Genomic DNA, 17,042 nt, shown 5'->3' on the forward strand with positions numbered 1-17,042 from the left:
GATCCTGCATTTTCCTTCCTCTGCATTTTCCTTCTGGTCTCCCCTCACCCAGAATGCCTCCCTGACACCCCATGACCAAAACCAATCCATCTAGTTCAAAGCTCCACTCCTTCCACGAACTCTGCCTTCACCATGCCAGCATGAACAGACATCTCCTTTCCCTGACAGCCTGTGGCAAGCTTGTCTTCTTACTCACCGTGTGCTGCTTTCTTATGCTCCTCCTAGTGTCCACCTTGAACCATCATTAAACATCTTTCCCGTCCCCGTTTTGATGTTTGGTGCCCTGTTCTGCCCTGTTCTACCCCAGAGCTAGCTCATGTAGCACTTCACACACAGTAGCCACTCATTAAAGACTCGATGCTTACATTTGACTCATGCCCTTGCAAACTACTCCGATCAAAAGAAATGTTTCTCATGTATGAAGCGATGGAATTGCAGAAATCTACGCCATCAAATATTTTTGGCTAAAAAGGAAGAAGTATCTTTCCACAGTCCCAGCGGAAACCGTGCATGTAAATGTGTGTTTGGGGTTCCGAAGCAGAGCGAGGCTTGTTAATTTTAAAGCCACATAGCCTGTTTGGCTAAGACTATGACTCCATTTGTGTATTTCAACCACGTAAAATACACCCTGGGATTCTGGACTGAGAAAAATAGCCATATAAGGAGAAAACAAGACATTCCCTATAGCTGCCCTTGTAAAACAGTCTATGATTTAACCCTCTGCTCGGACAGATCCAAGCTCCTGCACTTTACAACTGCAAACAATCAGATTCCTGGGAGGAGCTCAGCATGTGACCTGCACCACTGGGTATAGAGGATAGCAAACAAACCTGACAGGTCACACTCCGGGCAGCACGACCAAAACTTTGCAGCCGCCTGCCTTTCTCTCTGCAGTGGGCTGGCCCAGCCAGAGCTGAAGAGCAGGAACCCAGATGAGCTCCAGCCCAGAGATAACTCAGGGGGGCTAGTTAATCCTTTTTTCCTTCCAGAATACAGGGATCTGGGGTCTGCCCCCACCTTCCAGGTGACAGTCCATCAATCTACAGAAGCCTTCCATGGAGGAGGTGAGGAGGGAGACGGAGGATCGGGGAAAGGAAAGAGGGGCTCCAGAAAGAGCAGCCAGAGGCAGGCCCAGGTCCACTGTGACCATCCCAACAGTGCCCATGGACAGGGGAGTGATGACAGAGCTAGGATCCACAAGAGTCCTGGGAGTGCCCTCTTTCTCCCTCTTCATCTTGATTGCTATTAATAACAACTCTGTGAGATAAGATTTTCTAACAGCAAAATGGGATTCTGAGTGGTTCCAACATCTCTCACAGGTAATGAGTGGGTCTATGATTAGAAATAAAGGTTTATGTTGTGGCTGACACTGCTCATTACTTTCTGCTATCCAGTCCCATCTTCTTCCTTCCAGCAACAGAATGACCACCTGCCCCCTTACAACACACACTCACACACACACACACACAGAGTTATTGAGGACCAAGGAAGATGGCTACCCAGCTGGGGACAATGATTCCCAGCTCCCACGCAGCTCCAAGTGGTCACACGACTAAGTTACAGAGACAGGAAGGTGAGTGGAAGTAATGTGGGCAAATCCTGGGTCACATCTTCTAAAAGGACCTACTGGCACTGCCTATGGCCTGGAATGCAGGTGTGGGGATGAAGACGAGGACACGGAAAGAAAAGACAGTCGGATGCCTTTATACCTGGCCACCAAGGTGCCCAGCACTATGTCTGGACTGCTCCGTGAGAGAGAAGGGCTTCCCTGGTGACGCAGATGGTAAAGAATCCACTTGCAATGCAGGAGGTCTGGGTTTGACCCCTGGATCAGGAACATCCCCTCGAGGAGGGAATGGCAACCCACTCCAGTATCCTTGCCTGGAGAATCCCATGGACAGAGGAGCCTGGTGGGCTACAGTCCATGGGAGAAATAAGCGATCTCATCTGAGCCACCATATTTTTCATTGTCTTTGTGACAGCAGTTTAGCTTGCACTTTAACTAATGCATGTGACTTTCTGCTGCCTCAGCTGTGCGCAAAGAATCTTGAGGCCATACTAGCTTGCACTAATTTAAAAAGCAGAAGGAAAAAAAATCATGGCCAAGTTACAGAAGAGTCAGCAGTATTCACATGCCAAAATCACCCGTCCCTGAGGCAAGGCTGGAGAGGGCCTCATCCACACCAGGGAGTACTGCACAGGTTAGAGTGAATGTTGGAGAATCTAGCCCCTTCTTTCCCATAAAAGTGTCTGGAGGAAAGCTTGCCTTCCCAAATAAATTTCAGATAGAAGGACCCTAAACATTTTTGAGCTGGAATCAGAAGGAATATTTAGTCAATTGTCACTATCATTCCAAAAATGACTTATTCAAATCTTCCTTAATAATTTTTAAAATTGTTTTACCTGTCTCAAGAGATGTGTTAAAAAATCTTCTATTATGATTGTATGTTTGACAACCAGTACTGGGAATTCAATCATTGCCTTTATTTGAGGCTATTAGGTACATACTAGAATTGTTCTATTTTATAACAATCTTTAATATTAATCATGAATATTGCTCTAAAGTCTGGTATAAATATAATTCTACTTATCCCCTTTTTTCAATTGACAGTTCTTTTTCAATTCTTTGCCCTTGTTTTTTTCTCTGTCCTTGTATTATAGAGGAGTCGCTTACTAACCACCTACATTTTTTTCAACCAAGTTAATAATCTCTGTGTTTTAAGTGACACATTTAGTCCATTTATATTTATTTAGGATTTATTTCTGCCATCTTATTTTAGGCTTTGTATTTATCTTTCTGCCTATGATCTTTGCTTTCTTTTTTCCTATCTCTTAATGGAATTATCAAATTTTCTTTGTTCCCTCTTTGCCTATTCTACCACTTTGGTAATTACTCATCTCATTTTTATGTTTGTATACACATACAACATTATTAGACATGAATGATCCAGACATTTTTATCACATATGCTTGACGTTCCCTGAAGAATAGAATGGCAACCCACTCCAGTATTCTTGCCTGGAGAATTCCAGGGACAGATGACCCTGGCAAGCTGCAGTCCGTGCAGTCACAAAGACTAGGATGTGACTGAGCGATTAACAAACATACTTGACTCTAAAAGTATAAAATAAGTCAGCATCTCTACTTACCTACCAATCTTCAGCAATCCAAGTGTTTCCCACCATTCTTTCATGTTGTTGTCCAATATTTCCGTTCCACATAATTTGGTAACTTAAATTTGTCAATATTATTGCTATTTTCTACAGATGATGCTTGTCTAAATTTAGCACCTCTTCTTCAGCCTCATGCATTCTCTTTGGCTTTAATTTTCTTCTACTTGAAATAAATCCTTTAGAAGCTCCTTCCTGAGAGTCTTTGGTAACTTAAAAACAGCAGCAACAACAACAACACATTGTTGTTGAATAATAAGTTAAGTGGATGAGGAAGTGATGGTTATTTTCTCTGAAAATTTTGGGTACATTATCTTATTGATTTTTGGTTTCTGATGTTATTGGTGAGAAGTCTGCTGCCTATGTAATCATATATCCTTTATAGGAAATATGCCTTTTCTCTATGGCTGCACTGAGAAATTTTTGGCTTTGGTGTTCTACATTTTTATGATAGTGAACTTAAGGTTTGGATGTACTCATTTACTCAACTCATGACTTGATGTAGCTTCCCGAATCTTATGATCCTTACCTTCTAACTATTACAGAATATTCTTGGCCTTTTTTGTCTTTGAATATTTCTTTTCCTCATTCTATACCATGTTCCCTTGAAATCCTTATTCTATCTCATTCTATCACCCTTATCTTTAATTATTCTTTAATATGTTTATATCTTTTTGATGTGTTCTGAGTGGGAGTCATACCTCTCTTCCAGCATATTAATTTTCTCTTTAGCCATATCTAATTCATTAAAATTAATGACTATAATTGCTAATTCTGGAATATTTGTTTCTTTTCCAAATCTGTTTTTTTCTTTCTACATGGTACTGTACCTTGTATATTGGGTTTTCAATTCCTTACTTTATGCCTCTAATCATTTTAAACACATTTATAGTCCTTGTGGGCTTCCCAGGGGCCATTAATGGTAAAGAACCCACCTGCCAATGCAGAAGATTTGAGATGTGGGTTCAATTCCTGGGTCAGGAAAATCCCTTGGAGAAGGACATGGCAACCCACTGCAGTATTCTTGCCTGGAGAATCCCACTGACAGAGGAGCCTGGTAGGCAGTAGGCCATGGGGTTGCAAAAGAGTGAGACATGACTTAGTAACTAAACAACAACAACAAACAGTCCATATACAATAGATCTACTATCTGAGTTACTGGAAATCTGATTCTAAGTATAAGTATGTTCTATCTGTTGATTCTCTTTCATGAGAATTGTTTCCTAGTATGCTTTGTAATTTTGGAGAGGAAGCTTATCTTCAGGATCACTTTCTTTATGGGAATCCTGTGTGGCCTCCACTGAGGGTGTGACTCAATGGACAGTGTTGTTGGTTCATAACTGTGTGACGTCATGGTCTAGAATCACATTTTCATGTTACAGTTTCATCTCAAATACCCTTAGACCACGTATGTAGCATAAATTCAAACCTCAAATCCAAATAAGGCATTAGGTTCTTGGTTGAGAATTCTTGACTCATAACTGAAACATACTTCTTTGTACCCAGATTTCAAGTTAAGACAAGCAAATTCCTTTTTCTCCCTGTGCTGATAGCTTCCCTGTCAATGCCTGCCTTTGACCCAATATGGAGGCTGCAACATGTAGGTCTCAGCATTTACAATTACTTGCCTTTCCAGTTCAACTTCCCAAGAAAATTAATGTTGTCTATTGGGCCTCCCTGGTGGCTCTGTGGTAAAGAATCCATCTGCCAATGCAGGAGATGCCAGAACAATTCTTGGGGCAGGCAGATTCCCTGGAGAAGGAAATGGCAACCTGCTCCAGTAGTCTTGCTGGGAAAATCCCATGTACAGAGGAACCTGGAGGGTTACAGTTCATGGGGTCACAAAGAGTTGACCCTATGAGCAACTGACCATGCACACACTATGTCCTTAGGTTAAACGTGGCTGGCTTACCTTGGGTCAGAAATCCACATCCAATGCAACCAGCTATAGACAGTGACAGGTCTCACAACATTTAAGGAACTCCCTTTGGGGCTGTTTTGAAGAGAGAACTTCTCTAGCAAGAAGTCCTAGAGGAAAGAAGGAAATAACCATCAAAGAAAGTAATTAGCATCTCTATAGCCAAGAACTTTTCTCCAAAACCTCTCTTGTGTAAGCTCTGCTGTCATTGATTGTGTAGCCTCCACTGCAGGCATAAAATTGTTAAGTGTGAGAGTCTGAGTGGTTGTAACCAGGGAGGGCATTGATAGTGCCTCTTAGGAAAGAGCACGGTGCACACGTTCTGCAGGGGAGTGGGATTTGTTTTCCACTCAGACTAAATTTGGAAGTTGCTTTTCCACATAGCACCTCGCTCAATGCCTTACACAGTAGACATTCAATATTTGTTGGAATAAAACATCAAACATTTCCTCCAGCCTTGAATAAGGATATAATGCAGCTCACAGAGGCAGCAGGGCAGAAAATATTCAAAGAGAGATAGGAAGCTTCAAGGCCATGGCCAAGAGAAAGGTAATCTTTCCCAGTGAGTGAAAGTCACTCACTGAAAGAAGAAAGTGTCCGGCTCTTTGTAACCCCATGGACTATACAGTCCATGGAATTCTCCAGGCCAGAATACTGGAGTGGGTAGCCGTTCCCTTCTCCAGGGGAATCTTCCCAACCCAGAGATCAAACCCAGGTCTCCCTGGGGAGGCGGATTCTTTAACAGCTGAGCCACCAGGGAAGTCCAAATCTTTCCCAGAGAAATGAGTAAATCAAGGCAGGCAGTAAGCAAAGAATGCTAGAAGAAAGCAATCTTCTAAAAGGCTCAGAACTTGGAGTAGACTTGGAATTAGCACATAGGCCAAGACAGAGAATGTTCTTCAGTTCATAAATAAGGGTGCGTGCCATCATGGGTGGTAACAACCCACACAGACTCTCCCAGCAGGGGTGGGTCACTGTGAACTTGGATATTACCAGATAAAGTGAAGGCATCTATCTTCAACACGTCTGCACAAGGGATTTAAGGGGGAGGAACTGAAAAAAGTTTAAAGGGACAACCTGTGTTAATATTTATCTATATACAATACCCATGTTAATTATCTGTTAAAATATATGTAGTTCAAGTCATCCAGTGGGTTCCTTCTTCATATGTTCTGTGTGGTTTTTCTTTTTAACACCCAAGTTGAAGGATCTCTCCAAACGCTATTATCGTTAGATATGTGGATTAGCTAAGAGCTGCAGTCAAAGCTGGGGAGCTAAGAAAGCAGTTCCCTTACAGAATGCCTTACCTGGGATTTCTTTTTCTAAGTATGCTACTTATTAGAGTCAGTCTACAAATGGAGTCTCCAAAATTTCTTCAGAAAAAGTCTTAGGGGTAGCCATCTGGTTGAAAGATTGGGCTAGCAGACTTGATCTGAAACTCTATTTGCATACGAAGTATGCTATGCTTCTACTCAAATGGTGTCTATTAAGGGTGGCTTGGGGAGGATGGAGATTAGACCTCATTTCCCAAACTAACCTGTGGTCCCTCAGAAACCTGAAACTGGATGGAGCATTCTGTGTAAAACTCCAGAGAACGACACTGATAGCACGAAAAAGATTAGTGCCAATCCAGGGTCCAGGGAAGATTTGCCAGGCAACGTTTTGGCTTTTCAAAACACTCAGACCACCTGGTGCCCCAGACTTGGGGTGAACTCCATCACAATGGTGATGTGCTGGCCCCCTGCCCGTTCTGAGCCGCAGAACTCATGGCAGGAAGCTTCCTGGAGGAATTCGATAGAACTCCACTCTGTCACAGACTGGAACATCTAACACCGACAGTGACCTCCACGCTGAGCCTAGGGTTGCATTCCCAACAGTAGCTCCTGCAGTTGCTCTCAGATGAAATCAAATTACTGTGGAAAAAAATGTGTGTGAGAGCTCCCTTCCCACAGCGGGGTGAAAAGGGCAGCTTCCTGGTTAGCACCCGTGGAAACGCCATCTCACCAGCTTACAGGTGGTGTTATTCAAGCCCAGGAATGTGTGGAATGGATCAAATGTGTGTGTGTCAAATGTGTGTCAAATTAGATAGCCTCCCTCTGGAAACCGTTAAGTCTTTGCATCTCTTCGTTGCAGGGGCTCATAGACGGGCTGGCAGTGGGAACCCAGCAGCATAACAACTGGAACCCCGCATCTCACTGCAAAAAACGACGCTCTCTGCCCTGGCCCAAGATGGGGGGCAGGGGGCGGGGACTGAGCCTGGCACGTTTCACCTTCCTTTCCCCAGGTAATTCTCTCCAGAAAATGTTGCTGGGTGGCAGTTCCCTTGTTTCTAGTACCTCTGTAAATATTTGGGATACGGGATAAGCACTCAGACTCAGACTTCAAATTTCTATTAAGAAGCTCAGGTGAAAAGACTCTATTGTGTGTAGGTGGAGGATTCAGAAATCTGGGCAGCTTTGGGCTGGAAAATACCGTGGCACTCCCCTCCCCACTGGAGCTCCCTGTGTGGGCACCAGAGAGAAGCAGAAAGCGCTCTTGCTGTGGGGCCCCCACCTGGATGTCAGCCCAGGGCGTTGTGAGTCCCAGGACGTTTCCTGAGACCTCACCTGGTTTCCTCTCTCTCAGGGCACTTGTGAGAAATAAATGAGGTAAGACATCAGATGCATACTAACCCCTTCCCATCCACAATGTCCTGGCCCCCGAGCCATCACCTTGCTCCGGTTCTGTCCTAGCTCTGCACAGTGGGAGAGCACTTGTGTTCCTGCTTGCCCAGCTCCTAGGCCCTCTTGTTCTGAAAACAGCACTTCAGTTTTCTCCTGGAGAACGTCTGTGCCGTTGCCCATGGTTTGGGTGCCCTCCTCTGGCCGACAGCTGAGAACGTGACCCATACCAGACCAACTGGAAGGGCCCTTCTGGGAAGGCGGGATCTGGGGCAGGACAGCATCGGCATCAGGAGAGAAAACTTTTAGATTTTTCTTACAGCTGGGATCCAGGTCTTGACAGCCTATGCCTCGGTCCCTGCTCGGCTGCAGCCCAGCCATTGCCCTGATTCTCACCCTTCCCTCCTCTAGGTTCCAGAAGCGACTCTCTACCCTCACAATACACTCCCTGTCCACTTCCTGGAGCCAGCATGGACTCCCACACCTTGCAACAATGCGTCTCAGTACCCCCTTCCCTCGACAGATGAAGAAAGCAGTTCCCAGGCCCCAGAACTAACATGGATGGGTGGGCGAGAAGACAGCTTCCAGACCGGCAGCCTGAGCCCCTCCACCCCCACGTACAGCACCCTCCCAGGAACTCTCTTCTCGGCCTCTCGCCTTCCCCTCCCTGCATAGCACTCTCCAGCGTTCCACGCCATCCCCGTTCACAAACCATCATCTCTTTCAACTCTCAAGACTCTTTTTCCTCTGGTACCAGGCCATTTTCATAAATCTCTCATTTTAAAATAAATCTCGGTGTCTCGTTCACCACAGCATTTCTACAATTCATTCCTCTGGCAGTGTGCTCATTCCAGAGGAGGGCCCTTCCCACTTGAATGTTGGCAATGTCCTGGGCTTTTGGCTTCTTCTCCTGCCACCTTCCTCTCTCCCAGAGAGAAAATGAGGTTTGGACTTGGGTGGGTTGAACGCCCATCCATGCATGCCATGTATAACATTCCCTTCCTCAGCCCTGATGCATTCTGAGACAAAAAGGCCTTTGATAATGTTTCTCTGGGGGGCCGTTTGGCGCCATCTTGTGAACTGAGCGGCCTTGGCCAAGTTCCCCCTGCTGGAGAGGAAGCCATGCGAGCTGACCAAGGGCATGCTCAGTCCCCACCCGGGTCTCTGGGCTGCCTCTCTAGCCCAGCCCTTGCGAGTTGCCACATCCTCACCCAACCCAGGGGTTGAGGGCATGATCACAGTCATGGCATCTATTCCACCTAAACATGTTTCACCTAATTGAGCCACTACAAAAATGGTCCTGTTTGGCAGCCAGGGATTGCACCCGCCCCTCAGGAAGTGGTTACCTATTAGAATTCAGGGTACCTCCTGCAGCTGAGAAACACATTCTATGGGTTGTCCTCTGGGGGCCCATAAGGAATTCACACCTGTGATTAACTTAACTGGCCGTCCCATTTCCCCGAAGCCCCATACAGATCCAGTTGAGAGAGCAGCTCTCTGGCAAAGAACAACTTGAGTGTTTTAGACAGACATCAATGTATTATAGATTCAAGTAATTCAGCATATCACAATAAACACTGTGAATGGAGCTAGGCTAGACTTTCACTGACATATACGATGAAGAGTGAGTATGCCAGTCTGGGTAGGCACACCCTAACACTTATTATTATATTTGTCCTGGACATTTGTGAAAGCTTTTCTGGTGTGAACTACTGAATTTGCTATTTACTAGAAATTTCCCATGCTACTTAAAATTAGGTTAGTAATTTATTTTGTGTGGGATTCAGAAGGAGCATGTTATACAGTGGAATGACCACATATGTGGAACATGTGTGAGTGTGTTCCAGTTGGGAGAAATTACTTTTATAAAAGCAGGCTGAGGAACCTGTTTTTAAAATGAATTCTCTTAAAGTTAAATTCATTTTAAAGCTAGGCCTCCACCACCATTTAAAAAAAAAAAAAAGAGGGAGAAAGTGGGCAGATTTTAGCAACTACTCTGACAGCCATGTTGCACTAGGTGAGTTCTCTAAATGATCTCTTCAACTCAAGGTTCTGGCCTCAAAACTAGACTTGGTTCCATCCTTGTCTCCAGTGTACTCTTATGCCCCTGAAAGTTGAAACATGGGCAGAAGTTTCCAGTATTTTCATTCTTTCTCTGCTTTGAAGGTCATTCATCTTGATGTTGATTTTCCCTCCACCCTCTTGAAAAAAATGTATGCGTCGCTAAGATGGAAAGCCAAGAGCTGGCACCTGGGGACAAGATCACATGGAACAGGAATAGCAGGAGGCAAGGATCTGGCCAGTGTAGCGAGGCACCACCACAAACCACAGTCGGCATCTCAGGAAGGGAAGTGAGTCAGTCCTCTGAATTCTGTGGTGATGAACCCAGAGCCCTGTCACCCTCTCCGCTCCCTGTGGGTGCATGCCTGACCAGGCATGGGGCCTCCCATGTGAGGCAGGGCCAGACAGTTGTTCTTTTGCCCTTAACCATGCAAATTGCTGCTCTTGAATATCAAGTGTTGCTCATATTCATAATCTAAACTCACTTTCAAAATACATGCAATTTCCCATAAGGAGAAATCAAATACTGTCTGTCTATAGTGGACTCTGAGCTTCCCAGGTAGCACTTGTGGTAAAGAATTCACCTGCCACTTCAGGAGACATAAGAGACGCGGGTTTGAACCCTCAGTGGGGCACATCCCCTGGAGGAGGGCAAGGCCACCCACTCCAGTACTTTTGCCTGAAGAATTCCATGGACAGACAAGCCTGGCAAGCTACAGTTCACAGGGCCACACAGAGTTGGACACGACTGAAGCAACTTAGCATGCACACATGCACGGTGGACTCTAAACTTGTTTTTCTTGATGTGACTTTGGAACAGATGAAATTACCATATACATATGTACATTTGTTCAAAATTTTCTATATCTAAATTAGAATCTGGGCATTTAGATGAATGCAGCTAAATAAATTTAATGGAATGGAATAGATCTAGTCATCCAAACATTCCATCCATATAAAAACACACACAGTAAAATGGCTACAGAAAGTCATACTGATCATGTTGATGAGTCTACCAGCACTGCTACTATGAGGCATCCATAGAGTAACTTACATGACTAGTCTCAATTGTCAAGGAGCTTATTGCCTGATTAAACAGACATACATACGCACACCTCTCCAGTCCCTAAAACCCTAGAATCTAATCTGATTCTTCCATCTCTTTTCCTTTGTGCTTGCTCCCCAAGTCTTTCCTATTCTAGCTTCATAAATCTTTTCCTATCTTTTCCTCTCCAACCCTGGATGCCTCATCTCTATTTCAGGCCCTCTTGCTTCTTTCCCAGATGATCCCAACAGCCTTCTTTCAGGCACAGGATGTGACCTATAGGAACCCTGCCAACGTGGGCAGGACTGACAAAACATAGCACTCATCTGATACCCCAACTCCCTCAACCATAACAGACCACACTAATCAACCCCAGTGCTCTCTCCCCTGAGCCCAGACATGACTGCAGAGCCTCTCATAACACATCCCTCCAAAGTTACCACCAATTTATCAGAGTTCTTTTGAAAACAGAATCGATTTATCACCCTTGATCCAGGTCCTGTAAAATAAGATTCTTCAATCATAACTGAGCATCAGCAGCATAGTGCCTGAATGGGACCCAAGATCAAAAGGAGAATCTGTGGTTATGAATATAGGCATTGTAAAATGCATTCTGCGTGATTTTCATTATGCAGTCTTCATTAGAGCTAAGTAAAACTAACCCATACCAGAAAAATTTCCCCTTCAAATCCTCTTTCCTCTCCTTTACCACCACCTGTCTTGTAATCTTCACTGGTTCATGTTCTACAACTACAAACCTTGAACTTTTCCTAGCCAGCTTCTGTTTCTTAGCCCACAACTTCTGTTTGTCACTGAGTATATTAGTCTAAGACTAATACCAAGAGAGTTATAACCTACAAGGAGAAGATGTCAGGTTGGGATTAGATGTGCAAAGCTTTACTGGTGCAAAGATCTATGAGAGAACATGTGGAAGGGGCCAGAAGGGGATGGGAGTGTTGACCAAGGGTCTGACCCCTTGAAAAGGAGAGAGATAAAAGGAAGGTTGGATACAAGCATGCTGGACTGCAGGGCAGCACAGCCTTCGGGAGGTCCTGGAGCCAAAGTCACCATCAGAGGAGTCCGGTGTTTCGACATCCCTGCCAAACTGAGTCATTGGCCGGGAGCAGACCATGGGAAGCATGACTTCAGCACAACTGCAGCAGCTTCAGAGTACAGCAGCTATGGCCGTAGCCAATTAGTGACTCCCTGCCGCTGCAGATCTGAGAGGTACATACTCAGAGCTGCCACACCAGGTCACTAACAATGGCTGGGGCTGCTGGATTTCGCAAATAAACAAATGGGAGGCGGACCATCAAGGGGCTGGGGGAGGAGGGGAAATGGGGAGATATTGGCCCAAGGATATAAACGTCCAGTTACAAGGTCAGCAAACAGGGGGATCTAATGTACAGCATGACGATTATATATAATACAACAACATACTGCATTATATACTTGAATGGTGCTGAGAGTGGATCTTAAGTGTTCTCATTACAATAAAGGAATGGTAACTACACTACCAGATGGAGGTAGAAGCTAATACTATGGTGGTAAAATTGTTTTGTTATAAATGTATCAAATCAACAGTCATGCATCTTAGAACTATACAAGGTTATATGTCAATTATATCTGAATAAAGCCAGAAAAAAATTTGGATTTCAAATAAACAACAAATCCTTTTTAGTCTGAGAATATGGCAAATAGGGATGTCTGGAATTTTGTTTGCCTTAGACTCTATCTGTGACAACCCTTATCTTTGGAATAGGATCTGTAATTGGGCACAATCCTAACCAGGTCCCTCCTGTCTCGGTCTCTTTCCTACCCAGTCATCCATTCTTCCCTGCCCACTTCTCTATGTCATCTTCTAGAAACACTATTCTGGTCATGCCAGCCCCCACCCAAGCAATTTCCAAGAGCTCCCATGACTTTCAGAACAAACCTCAAGCTCCTCAGGCTCTGTTTGCCTTACTTTGCAACACAGATTCCCACACTTATGGCCCCTGGCCTCCAGATCAGACTGTATAGTTATAAAGACATGCTCTGTACAATTCCAGACATCCTGCCTTTGCTCACACTAGTGCCCCTCCCCGGAATGCCCTTCCCAGGGTAGTCTTCTCCCAAATCCACATTTCCAACTTTGGCCTGTGCTTCATGGCTAGCTCCTTGAAGATAAGCTATGTACACCATTACCCTGCCCACAATCCCTTACACCTAGTGCCACAGGGAGAAGACAAAATAACATCAGGACATAACTTGATATGCCTTGAACACTGAGCCTTCTGTACAGAGTAGATTTTAGCAAACAACATCTCCCAGTTCCACGAGTGGCATTAATAGCAATAGCTCTTGTAACAACCAACAGGGTAAGTCTTGCTTTTAGCCCCAGTGCAGATGTTTAATTAATCAGGGCTGCCGTCCTTGTTCGCCCTTGACTGGATTTCCCTGATGATTACCCACTGGAAAACGCAGCCCTTTAATGCAAACAATGTCCTGATTAACGTTTTGTGTTTTGCACCAGGTTAGAGGAGCAGGTCCTTCATTAGTGAGCCAGCCTGGACGACAAACCTTCAGTTCTGAAAACTCAAACCTCATTTCATACACAACTGTCTTCACATTTTCTTATGTGTCAAACCTCTCCTTAACTCTCTTTTCTTTCTCCCAACTTTGATTTGGGGAAAGGAAGTTTGCATCAACTGAATATAAAATGTTAAATTATTCTGACTTCAGCATAGTTTCGAGGTTGACTCGTTTGGTGAAAATGCCCCCCGCATCCAGCTACACTGAGGCCGCCCCACAGTCCCCAGCCTGGGTGTGCCTGTCTTTTGTTGGTGGCACATGTATTCATTCATTCAGAGTCTTTCTCCCTCACTAGAAAAGAGGAGGAAATCAGATGATGAAATGAAAACCCTTAAATAAAATATCATTCACACAAAGGAAAAGAATTTTCCTCTGGGTCATTATCAGTGGAAACCCAGTGAAAAGATAATAAGCACAAGATTCCTGATTAATTAAACATTTGTGCTCATTGTATGCAATTATTCTGGGGAAGATCAACTCCGGGACATCTGTTTACTCAACCTTGGGCTGAGAAACCACCAAACTACCTCTGCCCTACATCTCCAGGCTCAATGTCAAGGCATAGAACTGATAGCTCCTAAGGTCAAGGAATATACCCATTAATTTTCTGGGATGGACACATTATGACCTTGCTACATGAGCAATAAATTATGAAGGTTGAGTAAATTCATGGAGGGTTAATTGGAGAAATCAAAAGTGACAATATGCTAATACAATACATATTTACCAATATACATAATCATTTTATGCTATTAAATATAGATGATAAACATTTTCATGAATGCTGCAATTATTATTGCTTTTTACCCAGTGAAACCACATTTCTAACTTTTTCCTTCTCACCCAGTGTCTTAGTCTGTTTGGGCTGTTATAATAAAATACCATACTCTGGGTAGCTTATAAACAACAGAAATCTATTTCTCACTGTTCTGGAGAGTGAAGTGCAAGATCAGGATGCCAGCATGGGTCAGGTGAGGGTCCCTCCTCTGGACTGCAGACTGGCAACTTCTTGCTGTGTCCTCACACCATGGAGGGGGCAAAAGATGTCTCTGGAGCCTCTCTTATGAGAGCACTAATCTCACTCATGAAGGTTCTGCCCTCATTAACTAATCACCTCCCGAAGTCCTCATTTCCTAATCCCACCACCTTGGAGGTTAGGATTTAAACATACACATTGGTGGAGGGTGGCAGGGAGAACATACATTCAGACAATGGAACCCCATTAGGTTTCCAGTTTCAATGATTTTCCTAATACTACTAAACCCTTTATTGCCATCCTTGTCTTAGCTCCCTCCCCTGGCAGGTGGGGCAGGGAATGTCCCTGTCCAGTTTCAGTGGAGCCCACGAATGGGAAGAAGTACATGCTTCTTGCCTTGTCAGTTGACGAGCGAAAAACCAAAAGTTGCATATTTAAGAGGTCCAAGAGGGGATTAAACAGAAAGTGAAACTGGGGCCCAAGAGGTCAAATGAGAGAAGACCCAGGGTGGGGAAGGAGCAAAGGCTGGAGAACCCTGGGCTGGAATCCAGGTACCTGGAGCAGTTGCCTAGGAATCTCCCATTGCAATTCCAGAGGCCTCAGGGAGGGAGGGTCTGTATTGTTAGCCAGAGAACCTACATTAGATGTGATCAAATGAGCACAAATGTTTGATGAATTGCTAATAACTGGTTGATAATACCATGTACATCTCTGAGATCCTGGTTCTGGCGGTGTATCTAGAAGAGGACTCTAAAACCACTAGGTTCCCCTATGAAGGAAGAGGTGGGTTACCACACTGTCTTGGGAGTCACTGCACGAAAGTGTGACTCTGGGACCTGGTTGGTAAACTCCAGAGGGCCGTAATCTGTGAGGAAAAGCAGGCGGCTAGGCAAGCCTCATGAAGTAAGTCTTTGGAAGCATCTTCTACAACCAGGATGCCCACCAAGAGACGAAATGAAAAGCAAACAATGCTCTCTAATCCTCCTACCCCAAACAAACATGAAGAATACAAGAAGTGACTTGGAAAACCAGGAAGGTAGAAGGTCTTTTCTTAAAAGGAGCACAGCTGATGGAGATGGAGATCCTGTGTGGGGCATGGAAATGATCATTTTCATGAAGTTACCTACAAAGAGACAGATTCTAAAGGACAAGCCATCCCAGCATGCCAAGCCTCCTAGGGCTGCCTCTGAATGATCCTAAATCTCAGGTGCCATAGGTGTAGATACTGCTTCTCTAATTTGCTCTTGCCTAGTGCTTCTGTTTGCTGTGTCCAAGATGCATGGTCAGAACTTCCTTCCGTGGTCATGTGGATTCCTAGAAAGGGACGGCCTCTTGACATGGGCTCTGGTTTCCAGGATGGAGGACTTGTTCAGGATACCGGCTGCGTGGTGTACAGCAGAAGGTAATACCAAACTCGTGGAAAGACAGTGTCCAACAATCTCCGTTCTGTGCACAGTTCCTGGTCTCCTTAGTCTGCGACCTTAGTCTTAGACCTGTGCTCCTTAGTCTATCTCAACTACGCTTGCTTCTGGGGGTCTGAGCACTCCCTTTAAGGCAGTCCCTTTACACCTGGAAGCAGCCATCCAGCAACTCTTACTCTCTTATTGGGTGATGCCTCCCGTAGGGCCTCTGGCTTCCAGAAAGTAGGCAGAGAGGATATGATGTAAGGGGATGGCTCCTCTTAACTCAAAATAATCTCCTTTTAGAGTGGAGGGTTCTAGGCTGGATTCTGTGGTTCTGGGCCAGTTAGAAATAGGAGAGAATCAAGGTATCATATTGGTTTCCTACTATTGCTATAACAAATCACCACAAACTTAGTAGCTTGAAACAATATAAATGTATAGCTCTGGAGGTCAGAAGTCCAAAATAAGTCTTATCAAGCTAAAATCAAGGCACAGACAGTGTTGCATTCCTCCTAGAAGCTCTAGGGAAGAAGGTTTATTCTTGTCTTTTCAAATTGCTAGAGGCTGCCTGTGCCTCTTGGCTAATAGCCCCTTCTACTTTCTTCAAAATGTATTGCCCTTGGGAGGCAGGAGGGAGGCACAAAAGGGAGTGGGGTATATATATATCTATCTATATATATATATAGTTACATAGTTATATAGTTATGGCTGATTTGTGATGTTGTAAGGCAAAACCAACACAACACTGCAAAGCAATTATCCTCCAATGAAAAAAATTTATCGCTCTTGGCTAATGGCCCCTTTCTCTTTGTTCAAAATGTATCACCTCAATCTCTGTTCCCCTTCTTACAGCTCCTTTTTCTAACTTTGACCCTCTGTCTCCCTCTTGGAAGGATCCATGTGATTACAATGGGCACACCCAAGACACCTCCCCATCTCAAGATTCTTAATTTAACCACATCAGCAAAGTCCCTTTTTCCATGTAAGGTAACATATTCACAGATTCCAGGGAATAGAATGTGGCCATCTTGGCAGTGGCAGGGAGGGGAAAGCATTATTCTGTCTACCACAGTGTATTTAACACCAGAAAGCCTTGGTTGGGTCTGATTGGGTAAAATCCTTACTGAGTTTGAGATGATCAGTTACTGGAACATACAGAGTAAAAAATTTTTTTTAGATGTTGAAGAAGCAGTTGGTAATGCCCAGTGAACCCTAGAAATTCACAATCACCTTTG

This window comes from Oryx dammah, unplaced genomic scaffold, assembly GCF_014754425.2.
Source record: "Oryx dammah isolate SB20612 unplaced genomic scaffold, SCBI_Odam_1.1 HiC_scaffold_11050, whole genome shotgun sequence".
NCBI lineage: Eukaryota > Metazoa > Chordata > Mammalia > Artiodactyla > Bovidae > Oryx > Oryx dammah.